We start from the raw sequence: 18,921 nt of genomic DNA, 5'->3' as shown, positions 1-18,921 counted from the left end.
CTGTATAAAGGACTGAATGCCTCCCTTCAGGCCTCTGGAGATGAATGTACTGTGGGTGGAAATGGCTAGGTACCAGGTAGATGAAGCAGAGTTGCACAGACCTAAGGCTCCCCAGCCTCAAGGGGAGAAATTTCTTCTGTTTCCCAGGCTTTAAGCTGCTTCCTTGGAACATTGCCTGTGTATGGGTGTTCCTTCAGCCCTTCGGAGGCACTGTTGTCCTGACGCTCTGAAGGTCACCATGTATCTTTGGGGGTGGGGACTCTCTAGGAGGTGACCATGTCCCATGCTTGAGGGAGATGACCAGCAAGACATATCATATGTTCTTTCCAGGCCTTCAGCAGTCCAGAGGTCAGGAAAGCTGCCGAATATAACGAAGTCTGGCCCTCTTAAGTACTGCATACACTGATCTCTTGATTCCAAAGGATCCATTCATGATACTCTAACTGCTGCTCCTAAATCCACATTTATATCTTCATTTTTAAAAACTTACATGGTCTCTAGGGTGGAAAGCTACCAAATCAGGGTTGGCATCAAGTCTGGGTTGACCTCCAGTGTAAAGCCTAAGGTTTCTCAGCCTTTTGAGATGTGAAACACTACTTGATCAAAAACTTCTGTAGATCAGAATACAAAAACCTGGTCCCAAGTCTCCTTAAATGGGAGCCTGGATGTATTAGAGTAGGATGAGACCCTCAACAAATGAGATGCCTGCTATGTTCTAGAGATTGCTGTAGGTGCTGAATGTTCAGTGGAAGGAGTCCTTGCCTATGTGGAACGTTTGAGATGGATAACAGATATACAGAATAAATCGGATAGCAATACATCCCATGTGGGGGATTGGGGTGAAGCAGAAAAAGAATATAAGGGAATCCTGCACTTATAGCCAAGATCTAGCCAAGATCTCGTGTAAACAACTTAACCATGCCTATCCTCTGCTTGATCTGCAAATGTTTTTCAGGAATGTAATGTCTACAACTGAGCTGCTTTTCAGTATGAAAGTTGAGCCCAAAGGAGCTTGAGGGAATACTCCATGTCCTAACCTTCTGGAGGTCCCCTCCATGTTGAGCACATTAAAAACTCAGATAAGTCCTGCAAAAGAACACAAGACTATGTAAACCTTTGTTCCTCGGACCTAGTGACTAAAAACCACAGGGGTGACCTACCAAGTACAGGGACTCGTAGATCAACTTAGGAAACGCTCACCCTCTATTAAGTAGGACAGGACCTTAGGCCATCTTATTTAAGGTTTTGCTGACCATTAACTTCTCCCAATCAGATGACTCAAACATGTGACCGACTGAGGATTAGCTCAGAAGGACCACCTTGTGTTCATGACTTCTTCGTCCCAGTGTCTTCCTAAGTGGTTACTTTACCATTTAGAACAAGGAAGCACAATTCTCTGGGAGTGACTGGCAGAACAGGGGTCCCTTGTGTCAGGAGAGTCATGACATCTGGCAAGCCAACTCAATTGGTTTCTAGTTCAATCTTAATAAAACTTGTCCCCCCCCCCCCCATCCTAGGCAAAAAGCCCGGGTTTCCACACTCAAGGAGGCTTACTAGAAATGCTCAGTAAGAGCACAGGAGTGTGAAGCCTACAAACAATGAATGAGGGGGAGAATAGTTAAGAGGGGTGTCTCATGCTGGAGTCTCCACTTGGAGCTGCTATTCATAGCAGGAAGGTGGGAACATGAAGTTTAGTACTTGGTGGAGGGCTCCCCCTCTCCCCCTGCCCTTAGCTTTGGGCTGAATGAGGTTATTCCACTGGGCTTCTAGTCTGAAATAAGTTGGCTTTGGGTTTTTCTGAACTCTCTAGATGCCAGTTCATTCAGACTTTGGTGCAAAGATGCCACATGACCCCAGCAATGCTTGTAGAGATCATGCTTTGATTTAGCTCCTGACGCAGCTTGGTGGTTGAGGGTGGGGGCAGGGGGAGAATTCCTATTTGCTCATTAGTGGAAGTACTAGAACAAGTACTACAGTATGTGTCCTGGATCATAACTCAGAGGCAAACAATGAGAACATGAAAGTACACAGAACATTAAAAAAGTGGAATGTTCATATAGTGTGTATGTGGAAAAGATTAAAAAACCATAAGCCTGTGCAAGGTAATGAGGACAGATGGTCGGTACAGCGGATAGGAGAATAAATCAGGGCCTTCCCTGACCTGTCAGCCCCATCTTGGACTCCAGGCTAACCTGAGGCTCTTTGGCGGCTCTCCCTGTCTCCCCCCGCCCCACCCCCACCCCCACTTCTGAGACCAGCTGGAGAGGAAATGGAAAAGTTCCCAAACAGAGGGAAGTGTACCTCCCAGTTCCAGCCTTGGGAGGGAGGGGAGAAAGGGAAGAACAATGGCATAGGAGCCACTCAGATTAAAGGATCTACTGGCTATGAAAGTTACTTCATGAATTAACTGCTCACAAAACCCGAATATACTCAAGTTTAAAATAGGGGGCTCCTGAGCACACCCCATACTTGCAGTTTGGGTTGCCTTTTATTGAGGTGGAAGCCCTGGTGAAGTTACTCATAGATGCAGAAAAGGGAATTTCCCCTTCTCCACCTCTCCATCTCTGGTGTCCTGTCTGAAGTGCTTGGGGAGCACGGGATAGTAAGTGGTCCTAAGGGTATAATGCACCTCTCACACCTGGAAGGTTAGATCACTCCTTAGCACTGGGGAGCAGTGTGGGGTTTTGGATTTTGATTCTGCTCTACCTGTCCCTAGAAGGAGGCTCTTTCTGGTCAGAGCCTCAGCACTCTAAACAGAATCCACCCTCCACCTTTCCCCTTCCTAGGGGGGGCTACGGAGGCCAGGGTCTCTGTCACTCTTTGAGCTGGCCTTCAAAGGCTGCCTGATGCTGGCATTTGGTGTGTCCCCCATGCAGGGCTGAAGGTCTGGTGTCCCAGAACACTCACTCTCGAGTTAGGGAAGTTTGAAATTTTTTTTTTTTTTTTTTTTTTTTTTTTTTTTTTTTGTGGCTCTGACCTGGGGCAGGGGGTACTGTGCTTCCATGGTGCATTTCCATGCACCGCCCACCCCTGAGCCATGCTTCATTCATGGGAATGAAGTGAGGATTAAGTGGATGTTGCTGCTTGCTGAGATAGACGGGGGAAAGGGGGTTCGCTGAGAGGGTGTGGTAACCTGGGTCCATCTTTGATACTCTGAATTCCATTTGACATGTAGTCTTCTAGGGCACCTGGGTGGCCCAATATTAAGCACTCGACTCTTGATGTCCTCTCTAGTCTTGATCTCAGGGTCTGAGTTTAAGCCCCATGTTAAAACTCCAAGAAACTTCCCTTTAAGGTACAAAGGTCCTGATGGACACTATGCATGGCTATGTTCATTCTCCTAGAACATCACAAAGCTAGCCCATTGTGGTGGGAGGGGAGGACAGTTAGTATCAAGTCCACACTATTTGCATGACTAGTTACCGTCTATCAAACTCCTTAGAATAGGAAAGTGTCTCCTTTTATCCTAGTGACTTATCCTTTCTAGGATTGCCTCTCCCTAGACAGAATAGGGACTTTGGCTGCTCACCAAGTTGCCTGTAGACCAGGCTAGGCAGCCTAGAGCAAATGTTGGACATCCTGTGAAGGTAAGGGTGGGGGGTGGGGGTTGTCTTCTCTGGATCTCACTCCAAAAGTCTTAAGCCAGGTCTGAATCTTCAAAGTGCTATTCTTGGGGAACCCTCACCTGAAATAGCCTCCCTTGGTGCTCCTAAAGGAAGCAAACCCAACTAATCTTGGGGGCATGGTCTCCCATTTACAAGTGTTGAAGATCCTTGTCAAATATACTTGTGGCTTGGGATACAACTTCTGGTTAGAGCCTCCTATCCTCAAAAGTACATCGAGCTATTTAGGTGGAAATAGGGAGATACCCTGGAAAAACCAAGTAACCAAGAGGCTCCAGTTTTTTTTGTATATTTTTTTATTGGAGTTAGATTTGCCAACATCTAGAACACCCTGTGCTCATCCTGTCAAGTGCCCATCACCCAGTCCCCTATCCCCCCACCCACCTCCCCTTCCACTACCCCTTTTTCCTTTCCCAGAGTTGGGAGTCTCCTGGTCTGTCATCCTGATTTCGCGCCCCCCCTTCTCCTTTCCTCTATGATCCCTTTCACTATTTATATTCCCCACATGAGTGAAGCCTTATGATTGTCCTTCTGACTGCTTTCACTCAGCATAATACCCTCCAGTTCCATCCACGTTGAAGCAAATGGCGGGTATTCATTGTTTCTAATGGCTGAGGAGTAATCCATTTCTTGTGTATATGTATGTGCATCTCTAGTCATTAGAGGCTCCAGTTCAAAGAAAAAAACCTTAAAGTCTGTATAGGAGTTGAAGTATAAAAAGGAAGAATCTTCTAAATATACTAGGACTTCAAATATGGCCTAATGTTACAGGGAGGTATCGAATTCTACATACCTCAAATCTTGATAAGACTCCATCTTATTGGGACAAAAAAAATTCCATCTGGTGGGCTTTGAAGTGTCAAATCTCAAATGTGTATTAACTCAGAATATCTTACCCATAAAAAGGCCACCCTTCTGGCTTTTGATGCATCAGTCTCCCCATAAAGGTGGAATTACATCGTTTGAGTGGTATTCCTGATACTTCCACAACTTTCAGGACCTAAAGTATGTTAGGAACCCGAAACTTTATTTCTGGGATCTCCATGTGCTCACTCACAGGAGTAAGACCTACAAAGGGAGTGGGTGAGGTGGGGCCTGGCTAGGAGTAAACTTTAGAGCCCATCTCTAGTTGACGGACTCTGAGGCCACATGGAATTGCAGACTCCCATTATGGGCCCATCCCACTTGTTTCAGGAGAAGCTGGAAATCTTTTCTGTGCACTCTAAATGCAAGTGCTGGTAACTTAATTCAGGCCTTAAACCTTGTAGTAAGGTTTAACTACAGTAAACCTGTAGTAACCTTGTAGATCCTTCTGCAGGATGGTGGTATGCCATGGCGGGCAACCTTTTTATATTCCTTGGCCCCTGGGACATCCAGAATATTAAATGGTGTTTCCCCCCTCTGAAATGGGAAGAGTTGTACCACTGATAGGCATAAATGTCTGGTCCCATAGGAACTCATGGTAGGCAATTGATAAAGTGCATGGTCCTTTGCTTGGGCCCGGACTTTGAGAGACCACCTCAAGGGTTTGAGTTAGCCGTAACTCATGTGCTGCCCCATTTGCTTGCACTAGCTCCCTTGACTTTCTGCTGATATCTTTAGACCTCTCTAGATTTCAGTGGGTTAAACATGGTTTGATACCCTATCGAAGCAGATATTTGACTAATATACATCCTTTTTTCCTTCTGTGGGAAACAGTCTTGGCATGCCCCACCTGTGACCACGACAGATAGGGAGCTCCTTCTGCATAAAGTGCTATAGTCAGACAGGGAACGGAATACCTGTGAGAGCTGCTACATGGCCCAAGGTTCTATGGAAGTGCTTATCCTAAGCACTCCAACATTTCATGCAGAGAATTTCACATGAAGTACCAACAGTACATCAATCACCCTGGGGTCTGGACTATGTGACCATCTGAACGGTGAAAGACCAAGCCTGAGAAGCTATAGAACTTCTCAGTTATAAATCACTATGAGCTACTTACTGGATTTACTAGGAGTGCTTGGGTGAAGGAGATACTTAGTTTCAGAGGTACTCAGGTTTTTCTCTCTGTATCGACTTACAAATCTTTGCAGAAGTCCCTATTGCCCATCAATCACATGTGCGCTTCACGGTCTATCCTGATTCTTCCCCTCAGGATGTGCATGGTCTTTCTCTGCCCTGGTCAAGAGGGTAGAAGACCACCACCTAGTTTGCTGTGTTCCCACCATAATGACTAAGAGCTGCTGGACCTGAATCCTTGGTGTTTAAGTAGCTGCTGAGGCAAGCATGTACCTACTAACTACCAAATGGCTAAAGGCTACGGTCTAGCTGTCAACACCAGATGTAGGAGTGCAGAAATATGCAGGTGTGGCCTTCCTGTCCAGGGTCTTCTCTCAGGGAATCCCAGGTTAGAAGAGGAGCCACTTGCTGAAAAGGCATGGGTGGGGGCCACACTATAAGGCCTGGTTTCTCAGCCTTCTAGGCTTCACTTGATGCTCTTCTAACCTTAATATCAACCACCTTTCAATGTCCTTGCTGACTTGTTTCAACCTTTCAACTGCAAATGATGACTCCACCTTGGCCCAGCCCCTCTCTTCCTACCAGGGTCTTGGGAATCAAGAGCCAGCCAAGAGGCAAGCTGCTCCAGGGTCAGGTGACTGCTCTGGTTCAATCAGTTTGGCCTTGAAGAACCATGTCCTGGTACAAAAACATGGCCTCTCAGGGTCGGTGGGACCTGGATAGCTTACCATCCCAGGAGCTGTGGATGGGCAGGGGGGGACTAATTAAAATCTTGTAAAAAGACCACATGTAGGGATGAGGAAAGCTACTTAAGGCTACTTCTAGTATCTGATGGAAGGGTGACGCAGGAGCAAGACTCCAGGCTTCTTGCCAGGAAGATGTGCAGTCTCCATTCCTCAGACCCAGGGTACAATGGCTTGGCCTTATCCTTGTCGCTCAGACCCTTGACTGAGACTCCGACCTACGGTGGACCCCAGAGTGGAACATTTAGCAGGTATTCTATGTGGACATAAAAACTTTGGTCAGCCTGAGGGTGATATGTATTGGAAAGTGGACACTGTTCAGAATCTATACAACCAAACACACCTGCAGTCACCCACAAGGGGATCAGTCCCCTTCTTTGGGTCTGGCTGTTCCCTGGCTTTGCATGTGGCATATGTTGGTGAATTTTACATGTGTGCCTGGAGGAATGTACTGTTGAGTGAAGCATTCCGAGTGTTCATCAGACTTTTGGCTGACTGATACCATTTAATTCAACCGTCTTTCCTGAGTTTTCTGCCTGCTGGTGGGTCAGTCTCTGATGGAGGGGTGTTGAAGTTCCCACCTGTCAGAGTGCCTTGTTCATTCCTCCTTGCAGTTCTGTTGGCTCTTGCTTCCCCTGTTCCAGTGCTGCTCCATCTACACACAAGATTGTCCATTCTTACGATGGACCTGGCCATCAAGTAGCGTTCTTTATCCCCGAGATCTTGCTCTAGATCATGCTTTATCTGAAATCTAGCTACTCTACCTTTCCCCTAATCTGGATCAGTAGGGTATCTTTCTCCATCCCCTTGTCTTAGTATTTAAAATGCGTTTCTTGTAGATGGCCTATAGTTCGGCGGCTCTTCTAATTCAGTAAGCGTTTGTGGAAAAAACGAAGTCCATGGTCTGTGGCTGACTCCCTTCAATGGAGCATTAATAGTCCCTAACTAATCACCCATCCTCCAAACTTAAGGGGAATTCTGCTTGGCAGGGGGAGGGGCAGTTTTGGCTCCTAAACAGTACTGAGTAAAAGCTGTTGTGTATGGCAGTCCCCCCTCCCACCTTCATTGGGGGGTGGGATAGGTTCCAGGACCCCTAGGATTCAGTACCATCCACTATCTCTTCCTGTGTAGACCTAATTCTGGAAAACATAAAAGACGTGACTGGCCACAAGATATTTTACACTGTATTTACCTTGTGATGTGAGCTCACAAATACCTACATAAGATGAAGACTTAAAGAATGAGGCATTGTGACAGAGCATTAGGCTACTATTGGTCTTCTGATGACACCCCCCACACACATCGGAAGGATCCTCTGCTTCCAACCCAAGGTTGAACTATGGGTAGCTGAGGACCACCATAGGTCTCTGAGCCAGTGCCCTTATATACTATAGGATGGAATCCCAAGGAGTGAGCATTTGAAGTGTTGCATCTACTGGCTGTTGCCAGATTGCCTTCCAAAAGAGATAATATATACCCCTACTGCGAATAGTACCCTCTTTATTGGAGCCAGAGGCAGAATGTAACTGGGCAGTCATCCAGGGAGTTGGAATCCTTTTGATAAGGTATCTGGAGCATTCAGACCCCAATCATATCTTGTTGGCAAGCTCTTAAGTTTCAGTTCACTGTCCCAACACCATCCCTTCTGCCCTGTCTAGTGAGGCATCTCGAGCCAATTACTAAATACTTCCTAAATCCCATACATACAAATGTACCAACTCCATTTCCAAGCCCTGATCCTTGCAGGGATAGGTCTGGATGAGCATTGTTCTGTTAAAACCTGAATTTGGTCTAATACTTATTATTCTGAATAAGTTCAAGTCTTTAACCATTGCCTGAAAGAATTCAGCAAAGAGTTAACTCCTTTTTCTGGCCCATTCTATCCACCCCACCCCCACCCCCACCTCCACCATGAATGGGTATTTAGAAACTGCAATCTACCAACAGGGAAGCTACTTGGATGGAATATAACCAGGGTGTTAAACCAAATTGTTTGTGGCTTTGGAATGTGGGGCAGGATTTCTCACAACGGCTTTATCTCTATCCCTGCTTGCCACTAATAGGTCATTCACTTATCTGGGTGTATGAATGCATCCCCATCGCGTACGTCCATCAAACCCTAAACCCACAGCCACCCTGGCAGATCGCACACGCGATGCTGCGGAGGCCTCTGTCCTGGAGCCAAGTGCTTTATATAACTCCATGATGGTGGTTCCAACCAACTTACTTTTCAACAGCTCTGTATGGCACCCTTGCCTGTCTCTCAGTGACAAGCCAGGACCTTCTTCAGGCATTTTCTCAGCGGGTTAATCAAATGGCATCAGTGGGAATGTTTACAGCTTGCTGCCACTTAGGGAGCTTTATCAGGGCCCTTTTAATATCAGCCCCTAACTCTAGGCTGATAACAGAACAGGAGGGGGCTGGGGACGGACAACAGCTTTGAGAGAGCTGGTGAAACCAGAAAACAAGATGTCAATCTAATCTGAAAGACCTCCCATAGGGTCTCTGCTGTAGGGTAGCAATTTGGTCTGGAAATTCTTTACTGGGGATGACCTAGTGCCAGACAGATGCTTAGCATCTAGGGCTACTGGTGCACTGGCTACAAGCACCTATTCATGTACCCAGGTTTTGTTTCTATGAGCTTTTTTTCTCTACCCATTCAGAAATGTGTTGGCCTAAAATCTAAGCCTGAGTACTGCTATTTCTGCCTGTCAGACTTTGAGCAACTTCTTGACCTCTTACAGAGGATGTATTTTCTGAATGGCATGCGTATGCTTAGGACCTAATGAGACCTGAAAAGCTGAAGACTAGCTCTGACCCTACCATCGCAGGGAATCATGATTATTGACCCAGACTAAGAACCTATCTGAGCTGTACCAGACACTTCTGGGAGGAATGGGCTAGTCATTAAGGAAGAAAACCTAAAAATAGAGATCAAGAGGGGCCCTCAAGTCCTAACTAGCTTTTACTTTTGCTAGAAAACCTACCATTTGTGTTAGCAGAGAAGGCAGTGTATCCCTCAATTGTGTTGACTTGCTTCTGCCTCTAGCTTGTCACTGTGGGGAGTTCTAGCATCTGGTGAAACTCTAGAAAATATACGGAGAATCTTCAGTGGGCATGGGTCTCTGGAGAATGGGAGCTGAGGGAATGGTTTCTGCTTCCTCTCATACCTACTTCTCAGGAGCTGGGGCTTCAAGCCCTATTGGGTGGCTCAATCCACTTTGGTCTTTACAGATGCTAATCTTGGCTTTCCCTAATCCTTTCAAGGCAGGTGCACCACTTTTGCTTATTCCAGAAACTTAAGTCTCCAGTGACTCTTGCCCTTCTGCGCTTAATCTCTCTTAATTCCTTTGGGATTTGGGGGAAGAAAACTTGTAATTTGCCATAGTTAGAAGTTCCAATGGCCTCCTTATCTGGTATTTGAATTTTTAAACTTTGAATACTTAAAACTACTAGAGATGCATACTCTTAATCAGAGCATTTGTCTTAAGGGCTATTGTGGCTCAAGAGGACTTTGCCAAGAGTATGTTCAAACTATCTGGCAAAACTTCCATAGCTCTTCCCAACTTGGCAATCGGATGAGTGAAGGAAGACCAGTCACAAAGATAACTAGGATTAAAGTGGAGGAATTCCGGCTATAGGAGTATAACTTAATGGCTAGTTCATCTTTTTAACTTTTGTGAACTGTTACATTGAAAAAGACAAATCTGTCATCACTCAGTATTTATGGGTGATCTTGGAGTGGAACTGAACTGGATTTATTCAGGACAAACTAGAAGTAGCTTTTGCCAGTCTGTTCTCAGTGGCATCTAGAACTACTTTATCCTGGTCACCAAAGGGCATCTAAGTAGTCTCTGTCAAGGGACTGCTGGAAGTGTTTCTGAAATGCCAGTAGGACCATCCACTTGGAATGCATACATGGCCACAGGGAAATCTGTAGACTTCTTAGCCCACAGGCAAAGCCCTACTGAACTGTAACCATCCTGGTTAATCCTACACTTGCATGCCTCACTAGCATTCAGATGGAGCATAAATCGGTGAAAGCATTCTAGGGGACTTTAATGTGTTAACTTAGTGTGATAGTTTAGTAGTCCCCATAGTCCCTACCAAGTGTTGAAGCCCATCTTAGCTAGTATAGACCTGACCTCTAACATTCCGGAAGGGTTTAACCTGCCTGTTCGTTCACCTCCTTTGAAGTACTGTGTGTTGCAAGGCAGCAATTCTCCCCATGAAATCTGCCTTTGACTTCTGTTGGCTAGTCCTAATTTTAAACTCTAAAACCAGTTTTCTTCCAGTGCTGGTTAGTTGGGTTTTCCAGGAAACATGCTGAGGTGGAGGTAGGAATGTAAAAGTTCATTAGGGAGTCATACCTTCTGAAGGGAAGAGAGGGGAAGTAGGATTGGACAGAGGGAACCGCTGGACCATGTTGCCTATCTGGCAAATGCTGCAGTGAGGGGCCCTGGTGACTGCCTACTAGAGAAGCATTGTATTAAGCTGGCTCTTGTAACCCTTCCGTGTATTTGCATATTTGCCATACTACCCCTGTAGCATGCAGAGCTACCATGTTTAACAGTCCTTCCCTCAATCTGCCTTAAAATATTCACTACTGAACATCCACTCTTTAGGTGTGGTCCCAATGATCTTAAGTGTAGGGTTGCTAGATGTAGCAAAACCCCAAACTACCGATGAAACTTAAACTCCAGAAACTCCAAGTATAAGGATGTCCCAAATACTGCATGGGATGCTGTACTTGGTGACCTCAAGGAGTACAGAGAAAGTAGACACTAATCTTCTAAAATTAAGAGCCCAAGTTTGAGCTAACTTTGGCAATAAAGTGCTTGACTTCTTTTGGAACTAAAGGTTCTAAGTCTCCCACTTAAATGTTAGGAGATTCTTGTCTAAGTTTTGATCTATCGCTTAATCTTGGTGAAACTAGAAAATTGACAGACTGCAATAGTCAGTGTAAAAGCTTAGATCTGATGTAGGTAATAAAGCCATGTCATTATCTAAATCACTGGTAAACTAACAAATGGGATGTCTGTTCTGGTGTCCTGCCCTAAAATTATCTCCCAGTGGATGGGAATCCACTAATCTATGCTCTGGTACCTCCTCAGCTATACTTCGTCTACAATATTCCTCTCCTTGGCTTCTGTATTTACAGGAGCAAATAATGGTGGCTTAGCGTTCTGCATCTAAGTTCATCCTAGATCTCCTAGGATATAGCATCTTAGTTTGATAACTAGTCTACTGAATTGGCATTTTTCCATTTCTAACCTTACAAAGGGTATCAGCAGGTATCTGAAGAGGACCTTGCAGGGTTGTGTGTTTTTTTTTTTTTTTTTTTTTTTTTTTTAAGTTAATACCTGGGGGCTTTAATCACTAAAGATTCTTACAGCCCTAGCTTGCTTTGTCTACTTTGGGTAGCTAACCAATTGTTGATAAGCTATGAGATTATGTTCTACTTGGTTAACATTGTGTTATTAACTAAATTTTGGTAACCAATGTTAGATGTTAAGGGGAAGCTGGATCAAGAATATATAGGAACTTTGTACTATCCTCCTGATTCAGTGTTAAATCCTCCCCAAAAACAAGTATGGGTGTTAAGGACTTGGAATAACAAAGAATTTCTTAACTTGGATCTCTGGAAGAGTACTGCCTGTCCTGGAAAGCCGGCCCAGTGTCCTCTATGACACACGGAAAAGTCAAAACTAAAGCAGAAATCATTTGCATAGCACCAGAGTGTTTCCTGCCCAAATACTTAGTATTGCCAAGGAGGAACTTAGAATCCGGGAAGACCTAGCTTTAACCAAAAACTCCTAGTAATGTTACCAATGATGCCTATTGAGGTCTGTGTCTCCTGATGGTGGTGTGCCATTCCCAGCACATCCTATCTCTGCAGTAGCCTTCCCCAAGATACAGAATCTCCATGAGCACATCAGAAAAGTCTAGAGAAAATTCTGCGAAACACCCCCTCCCCCCCCCAAAAAAAATCCTAAGACAAGGGGAGACTGAAAAGCTGAGACCTAGACACTAAATGTAACATGATACCCTGGAACCATAAAATCATGATCATGGATCATGAGTCAGCTAGCTAGCTCTGGGGATCAGAAACAAGATGTGCTCATGCTGGAACATAAAGGGATTTCCTTTGATGGAAGGTATGTGAGAAAGTTTCCACTATGACAGGAAGCTGTTTAGAGTCCAAGCTAGGATAGACCCAAGCAACATTGTTGGATACTCTGAAACCTACAACCAAACAAGGACCCTGGGGCTAACCCAGATCAGATGAATCATTTGCTGAAGGCTCCCTTCCCCAGACCTGACTCCTTTATCTTCTGTGGCTTGTTACCTCTTGGTCCCCATAATCCTTCCACTGTTTCAAGCTCTCAAACCTTAAGGGCAGGCTTTACTGTCCAATCTCCTTTCCATATCCTTCATAGATGTTCATCTCTTCTCCCAATCAGCTCAAGATCCCAGGCCAGCGTGGTTGATGAAGCTTCGTGGAGGTTACCTATCCCCAGAAAGGAGCTCTTCAAGGCCATCTGTCCCAGTGCAAACAGCATGTACTAGTTCATCCTTTGCTTTCAAAATAGGAATATTATAGAGCCTAAATAAAAGATCAGTAGCTGCTATGGCCTGAAGCTAGTTTAAGGAAACTGCTGTTCAGTGCACCAACAGAATAATCAGATTTGTCTACTGAAGACCTAGACTGCAAAGCAATACAAGGGGCATTAGTCAATCACCTGTTTGGGACCACTAGCTTCCTTGGAGCAAGGTCTTCCTTGGAGCTCTAGTAGAAGTAGGTAGGGCAGATGGCAGTGTCTGGTTATTCTGAATTTACTGGGCTTAATACTGTGAGATGGCATGCTGACTTCTCATCAGACTCTCAAAGCTGAGACAGGAGAAACCCACCTGGAACCACTGTTTCACCTATACCCTATCACCCTGTACACTATCCTGTACACCCTGATACACTCACCCTGCAGAGAACTTCATGACTTAAAAGACCTAGTGAGAGTCGAGACTAAAACTTGAGTCTTCTGACTTCTCCATGGACCATTTGTGCAATGTGAGGGGTCACTAGGCCAGGCACAGTAGGTCAGGGTTTTGCCTTGGCACAAACTAGTGGGATGTATCTGTTCTAGGAAAACCCCAGGCTGTACCTCTGACCAGTCTATAGAGGACAGGTATATAGTACTAAATGGTCTATAGCCTATGTTTTGACCTATGAGAACTCAGAACTGGGGGGGAAAAGTACCTTTTGAGCTGAAAAGGGAAGGCTGGGTAGGGCTTACCCAGCAAATGGTTGAGAGGGTGTTTCCAAACAAATGAGCAGGACTGGAAGGAGGCCCATATGGCTGGCATGGAGAAGAAGTAGGAGAGCCAACATTATGCTGGAAAAACAGGACAGTGGTGGTGGCGGTGGTGGCTGCCATGGGGTATACACAACAGACATCTGGGGGGTGAGTCACCAGGGTTAGCTCAAGGTCAATAAAGTTCTGTGAAACTGACAGCTCCTCAAATAGGAAAGTCTTGCCAATGGGGAGACCAGGCCAGATTTTTGGGCTGAGGACTGATGCATTGACAACCCCTACCCAACTCCAACTCCGTTTGGCTCAAGAGCTTGGTCTAATCTCTGAGCTGATCTTAATACATCTCCCTAGTGGATAGCTCTAAAACTACCATGACAAAGGGTGGGGGAGTTTTAATGTGACCTCCCCTTTTAGCCAACAGGCTAATGGCTTAAAGATCACCTGGCTGAAATCTAAGCTCCACTGTAAGTTTAAGACCAAGTTGCTGGAAGTTGATCAGGTTATTTGGGCCCCATGCTCTAGGGTCAGTGTAAACCCCCACAATATTCTCTGGGCTATTCCTCTAGAAAAATCAAATGAGATTTCCATTTCTTAACAGCACTATCTTCAGTCTCCCATCTGCATCTGAGAAGTTTTCCCAACTTGTTTTCTCATGTTAAATTTGGTTGGGCAGACCAGTGTTTTCCAACCTCTCTACTTGTGTTCCCCACTGAGAACTTGCTGAAACACATCCAAGGGTCTGCTGGTATATAGTTCTTAGTACAGACTGGACTGTCCTAGCGCTCCATGTTCTTCTGTATCCTTCTAAGATTCATGATAACCGAAGCCTGGATGGGGGGGGGGGGGGGTATTTAGTGACTTTTTTTTTTTTTTTTTTTCTTTCATGGACGAGAAACCTGCTCAGATGCCAAGTCCTTCATCTAGAGTCATGCATGACAGGACTAGATCCCCTATCCCTGGGGGGAATGTGGGTGGATAGAATCCAATCAGAAGTCTGAACTTAACCAGTGTGGTAGTGTCAACTCTGCATGGGCTGAATTTACTTCACTAGTAATAACTGTTCTGTCAAACCCCTGTCTGCTGAACAGGGTCTCCTTTCTTCCAAAGTAAAACTCAGACTTGTTAGCTCTTAAACTAGAGAAAGCTATGGAAAGATGAACACCAGGCTGATAAATTGATGAAATGTGCAGGGTTTGGGGAACAGAAGAATGGGAAATGGCCAACTATTTCTTCATACTTGACACTGATGCATTGGAGGTGCTTGCTACACTTCCTTGCAAAATGTGAGGTGTGTAAAGATGAAATGAAAACCTGTTGAGCACATATGTAAACAGTCCCATATAGGACACCTCCCCCAAGGTTCTAGGCTTCCTGTGGTCAATGGCAAAGCACAGTTGAGGGAGACGTTAACTATTAAACTCAAGAATGAAGATCATCCCAATGCCAAGATACATAAGCTAGATCGATATTCTAGGCATTGAGCCAGTATCTTCATATATTCTAGGCATTGAGCCAGTATCTTCATATATTCTAGGCATTGAGCCAGTATCTTCATAGCATTTAATGCAGAAGATTTGAGGTAGGTTTACTATCTCCATTTTACAGTGGAGGAGACCGGTTCAAGACCCTAAGTCTCTGTAAGAGTGTGCAGTGAGGAAAGGGCAGAACTACCAATTCCCAAGTCTGAGCTGAGCCCATGCTCTTAACGTGCTGCCTCCCTTGTTTTTGCTAGGAGTTGGGGTCCTGTAAGTGACAGTGGTTTTCTCAATAGGAGTCCAGACCCAGAGTTTCTGGAAAGAGCATCCTCCTGGGAACTGAAATGACCATCCAAGTATGTATTCCCCTGGCCTAGGGTGAGCAGGTGGCTGAATCCCAGATGCAGAAAAAGGAGCGAAACCACTTTCCAGGTAGTCCTTAAGTTTCTAGAGCACAGCCGTTTGATCACAAGGTGGAATTGAAGGTTAATCCCAGGCCTACCCCCTTGAATTTGTGGCTGGTATCTTAAAGGGTGGGGTTAGGTGTGTGCTTCCTCTTTCCAAAAAATACTGGGGATGCCTGGGTGGCTCAGCAGTTGAGTCTGTCTCTGGCTCAGGGTGTGATCCCGGAGTCCTAGGATCGAGTCCCACATCAGGCTCTTTGCAGAGAGCCTACATCTCCCTCTGTGTGTCTGCCTGTCTTATGAATCTTTCCTGTTTAGAATTCAGGAGTTGTATAAATAAGGTACAAACAGCTTAGAAATTCATAACCTGAAAAGTTAGTCTTAGAAAATCATTTTTGAGACCTCCATTGTTAACATCTGAAGCTGCTCAGTGGTTTTCTACTCAATGTTCTGTTAGCACAAAGCAAAAGGAATTCTATAGAACCACTTGTACAGTTCCCTTTCTGTATTTGATAGAACTTTCCTGAGATTGTACAAGAATATTAAGAATGCTCATGTAACTCTTCCCTGATAACAAACTGCTTACATTCTCCACCCACCCACCTCCATCTTTGTAAAGTTACCTTTTTGAGCTGTTAAGTCCAAGGGCTCCAATCCTCTATTAACTCTGCCTTAGCGTGTGTTTCCTAAGAATAAATACCTCTTATTCCACAAGACAAGATCAAAATTGGGTAACAATCTACAGTACATAATACAACTGTGCAAACCACAGGTCTTCCCATGTCCTAAACGTCGACTTGGTCTTCAAAGCTATAGGTATGGATGTACCATAACTGAGGGATACTTTGGGAAGGCTTTGACACTTAAGTACAACTTCACTGAAACAGTCTTTGCCCCATCACTGGCTCATTCAAAGCCATATATGGTGCTCATCTGAGGTCCTGACCTCTAAGATTTTTTTTGACTTATTTATGAGAGACACAGAGGCAGAGACCTAGGCAGAGGGAGAAGCTGGCTCCCTGCAAGGATCCCAATGTCAGGCTTGATTCCAGGAACCTGGGATCACACCCTGAGCCGAAGGCAGACCCTCAATCGCTGAGGCACCCAGGCATCTGAAGTCCTTGTCTTCTAAAGGCAACTAAAGGAGATGTGCATGATGTCAAGGACCTAGGAATGCGTAGAGGTGTTAGAGGTTCCATAAACCCTAGCTTGTCTTCCCTTGTAGGTTTATCTGACTTCTGGTCTACCAAGCATATGGCCAGTAACAGACCCAGGCTATCAGAATATACCTGTGTTTAATCTTCATCTCTACCCAGACTTTTCCTTTTCTTGAAACCCTCCAAGCAACCCACAAAGTTGACCAGTCCTCCCTGTTGTGACTCCGTTTCAGCACTAACTGCCCACATCTTAAGTGAACAGCCACCCAGTTTGCCGGAATCACCACTGCTCCACTGCTGGTCATTGGCTATAATCAGTGGTGGCAATAGCCAAAAAAGCCATTCTGCCTTTCCTAAACTATTTGCAGAGTACTAACATCCCACACAGAATTGGGAGCCAGCGCAGCAAGAGTGCAGTAAAGTCCAAACACTTCTAGCATCCGTGCCTAAAATGGTATGCTTAAAGGGGCATGATGGAGCTGCAGGTACCAGAGGCTGACAAGATGCAGGAATGCATGAAACCAGCAACGCCTCGGTGCCTTATTGAGGGAGGGGCTACATGGGAGTGGGGAGTGGCTAGTCCTTAAGGGCATGAGCGTTAGTTGAACCAGTGTCCTTTGTAGCTCTGACTTGCTATATAATGTATGTACATCATAGCTTTTGAGCTTTGCTGTATTCCGTTCTCCCACCCTCTCAAGGACTAATTTATGCCTTGCAGAGCTATTAGGAAGTATGAATGCAAAGAAGCTGGGATGCTGCCCATACAAGTAGTAGCTATAGTAATAAGGAGGATGAGCCCTCCCTAGGACCTCAGGGAATTTGAGAAGTCTAAGCTTACGTGTTGCTAGACGACGGGTCTCCATTGAATGTAGTTACTAGGCGCTTGGAGTTGGACCAATCCGATGCCTTGCTGATGGAGGGCAGTGGCTCTGTAGAGAGATGGGGGTGGGAGGCCAGGTGCCTTGTTCTGCAGCTGTATGCCATTACCCTTAGCATTTGGGGTAGGAACAGTCCTGATGCTGGCCACTTGTCCACATAGTTTTATTGCTTTAATCCCACAATACTAGCTGGAACCAGGCCCTGATAATATATTTAAGTAATGAAGCCTGACAGCCGGGGCCTGCCGAGGTGATTAGAACACACCTAGCAGAGTGTGAGGAGGTCCAAAGGTGAGACTCCTAATCCCTTAGCAATGCTGGCAATTGTGATGGCAAATGAACAGGAGGTTTAGGCCCAGAGTAGAGCCAAACGTAATTTCCAGTTGGAAACCCCGACCGGGCCCAGGTAAATGCTTGTGTCCGAGAGCAAGAACATGAACAGTTCTTTCAGGATCAGGCAAGTGATTTTTAGTAGACACTTCCTGGTATTACTCGGCAATTACATGCTAGAAAATAAAGTTGATCTGTCCAAATACCTCCCTAATACTTGATAGGAAATGATTGATTCTTTAAACCCCATTAGAGTAGTGTAGTCTGTGACAAGATTCCAAAAGCACTATTCTGTAATGAAACTTTCCTCCTAGCTGGGACAACTGAGGAAATCTGAAATCCTCCATGGCTAGAAGGCTCCCTTTCTATGTATCAAAGCAGGCTACAAATTTCTGTGCCTTGGCTTATTCACATACTTCTGGCAGTCATTCCACATTCATACACAGGTCTTTGGAATTATTTCTATCCATTAGGGGTGCCTAATTGAAAGCCATCCACACAAGATTCATTCTGCAACACAACAGCTACAGTGCTTTCTTTTGGCGCTCAAACCAAGGTCAGGGGGGCACTAGATTTAAGGAGTTTGAATTAGATCAAGTATGAAGGGTCCAAGTTTAGTCAAACTGGTTTTTGAAAGCGCCATGGCTGCAGGCATGGCCACTGAAATCTGGCAGAGACCTGAGCCTATGTATCTCGTGTACTATGTAATTTCATAGAATAAAGGTGAATGTATGTGGAGTATGTCCACTAAACAGGCTTAAAAATAAGCGTGTGCCTCATTGGGCAGGCCCATTTCAGAATACACCTGAGAACCCACTCAAAGCAGAAGGGTGAGACCTTTTGTAGGAGATTCCTTTAGGTTATCCATGGAGTCAATTGAACACTTAGCTGTCTGGTTTTTTTTCTTGGGGATCTTGGCCCTGATTCCCTAAGACCTAAACCATACTAGCATTCTGTTACATAGCTTACACGAGACCACAGTAGCATCTTGTCTAGC

The 18,921-nt window shown here is 45.2% G+C and overlaps 1 long non-coding RNA gene across 1 annotated transcript; it reads right to left on the bottom strand.

The window, feature by feature from the left end:
* Positions 1-4,083: 4,083 nt before the first annotated feature.
* Positions 4,084-17,644, bottom strand: LOC140619344 (uncharacterized). Its single transcript, XR_012019222.1, has 3 exons — positions 17,555-17,644; positions 9,355-9,453; positions 4,084-7,022 (listed from the first exon to the last, which is right to left on the bottom strand). It is a non-coding gene; the product is annotated as an uncharacterized lncRNA (long non-coding RNA).
* Between the last annotated feature and the right edge of the window lie 1,277 nt (positions 17,645-18,921).

Source organism: Canis lupus, chromosome 27 (genome assembly GCF_048164855.1).
Source record: "Canis lupus baileyi chromosome 27, mCanLup2.hap1, whole genome shotgun sequence".
NCBI classification, from domain to species: domain Eukaryota; kingdom Metazoa; phylum Chordata; class Mammalia; order Carnivora; family Canidae; genus Canis; species Canis lupus.
The sequence above is the reverse complement of the archived record's forward strand: the minus strand, read 5'-3'. Positions and strand labels throughout refer to the sequence as shown.